We start from the raw sequence: 2,754 nt of genomic DNA on the forward strand, positions 1-2,754 counted from the left end.
CTTTTGGACTGCAGGAAGGTCATGGTAAACAGCCTTTTTGGGTGAGAGTTTTTGTGGTTTTCTTTTGGGGGGGGGGGTGTTACTTTTTGGGGGGTTTGTTTTTTCCCTTTTTCCAGAAAAAGGCTGAAATTGTATTTTTCACAGAAAGTCAAGACCTTTATGAAAAAAAAAATGTATCAAATCTAGTAAGCTTGAAAGATATTTATAGCGAGTAGTGTTCAAGCCAGTCTGAACGATAGTCTATCTACACAAGTTACAGAATTACACAGCAGGGTATAAGTTTCTGTCTCTTTCCACAGAGATTAGAAAACTCTACAAATAGGTTTTGGCTTCCTGTTGAACTCCATAGAATCTCCTATAAGGTGATTTTGTTTCCCCACACCTTTTCCTATGTGGCTAATTCCCTGTCACTGCCCTGTACGGAGATGATGCACATCTTCCTGACATCAATCAGACATCTTAGTAAATGTACCACACATGTCCACATTAAAAGAAGCCATGGACAAGTTGACCCACTTGTCCTGTAAATAACACAGAGGGACCATTAGAAGCTACTCTGAAAGTTACTGTGAACGTCCAGATTGGTCCTGGAGAGGCACATGAGGACAAAATGGTTTGGAGGAAAAAAGCAAGAAGCCACCTAAATCTTCTCCCATAAAGGAACATGCTGAACCCTTTTTGTTCACCTGAAGCCTTAAATAAATAATAAATAAGGAAAAGTTAACATTTATTCATTTGTCATCTGCTGAGGTGCTCTTGGCTCTTGCCCCTTCTCCCTGATCTGGCTACTGTGGTGTCCTAGGTCCTGCTCCACGGCTAGACCCAAACCCGTTCAGGACAATGAGCTAGCACTGGCCCTGCAAGAGCTGTAGGAGATCATCTTTATCAAGCCTTCCTGCCTAGGGGAGGTTAGCACTTCAATGTGTAAACACCTTTAAAGAGCCATTGAAAGGTCACCCTTCAGAAGAGCTGCCTCCTTAGAGAGGTGTGAGCATGCTCAAGCAAATGGGTAAAAAACAGTGGTCACAAAACCCTTTATCTCTTACCTACACCAAACTACCAGTCATACTTAAAACATCCCAAATGTCTTTCCTTTAGAGGTGCAACGGTGAGGGAAGACAGAGCCACTTATGTAGACCTGGCTGGAAAGACTCGGGTGTTCACAGAGGAGACCCTCTTCATGCAGCTGCCTGTGTAAGTGGGGGAAAAGCTGAGTGGGGTAAAGTTCTACCTGAGAGTCCCATTCATACTTTTCATAATTCCTGGATATCACCTGCTTTGCTTGCTAGGAGCTGTCTGAACTGTGACTCTTGATGATATTACTTCAGGCACATTATATTCTCCTTAGACATTCTTCCCTGCAAATACGCTGGGACTAAACCTGAACCAGGGAAGAAGCACGTAGCACTCTCCTGTCATCCAAACAACGCACAAAGCCTGAAGAGGAGGCAAAGAACAGACAAATGTGTCATGAATTAAACAGAGTAGATATCAGTCAGTGTAAGTGAGAAAGAGTTGCCTCGGGACAGTATGGCAGTGCCCAGGCAAATTCCTTTCCCTAGCTCATCAGATCTAGCTCTGATCTAAACCCATGTTTTGCTGATGCTTCCTTACGAGTGGTATTGCAATTAAAACTCAGCACCTGGTTAATTTCTGCTGGTTCTGTTCACTCCTCCTGCACAATCCATAGCCTTGTACATTTCTTCAGGCTGCTTTTACCCCTGTTTATTTTCTGGTGAGAGCTCAAAAGGAGACAGGTCTTTCCACTTCCTTTCAAAACCCCTCTCCCTCAAAAGGAGGTCTGTAGAAACATGGCAAGGAATTCTGAGAGACCGAATTCCCCCTGGTCAATGAACCTTGTTTTTTTAACAACAACAACAACCGAAAATAGAACCTGTACAAATAGGTAGAACAGCTGAAATCAGCTCTCTCCAGTCCTAAAAAGGAGATGGAAGAGAAAAACAAACAGACCAAGTACTGAGCATTATTTATATTGCTTGGGGGTAGGAAAACGAAAGAAGAAAATATAGCAGGCAGAAGAAATAAATAGGAGGAGAAAACTTCATCTCGCTCCTTTTTCTTCCAGCTATATTTGGCACTGCAGAGGATAGCCAGAAATGGGAAAGGTGCAGGATCTCTATTAAGTGATGACTCGAGTACAGGTCATTCCCACTACTAACTTGTTAGGAACACTTACGCAGCAATATAAAAAGGTTAAAAAAAAAACCAAAACTGAAAACTCCAATGTAAACTGGGTATCTGTGATCTCATAGCTGTACACACTGCTCCTGGATCTGCTGCCTGTTCTCTAGGTCTCCCCATACTGCTGGTAAGGGAAAAGACAGAAGGATGCAACAGCAGCAGCACCAAGCTGGACATGTCCTCAAGCCCCTATAAGACTCAGGTTTTATGACTATCTCCATAGCTGAAAATGTCCTTTCCACTGGCATCAGTTGCCCAATGCCAAAAGGACACACTGCTCCTGCAGCTCCTGGGAAGGCAGAAATTTCAAGGGAAGAAACAATTAAATGAAAGAGACCAAAGCACAAATATCTGAGAGCAGGGTTAGATTCATATCTGCATCCATTCTTCCATGCCACAGCAGAGCCATGCGCACACAGCTACAACATCTGTACTGCAGCACAACCCGTGCCCACGGAGTGCAGTTTGTATCCATTGAGCCTACAATTTCATATCAAGGTGCTAATGAGGATCTGGTTACCCAGTGAATCTTTCATCTCTGTACAGTCTGTA

Source organism: Pezoporus wallicus, unplaced genomic scaffold (assembly GCF_028554395.1).
Source record: "Pezoporus wallicus isolate ANWC-B61680 ecotype Strahan unplaced genomic scaffold, APGP_CSIRO_Pwel_v1 contig_6814, whole genome shotgun sequence".
NCBI lineage: Eukaryota > Metazoa > Chordata > Aves > Psittaciformes > Psittacidae > Pezoporus > Pezoporus wallicus.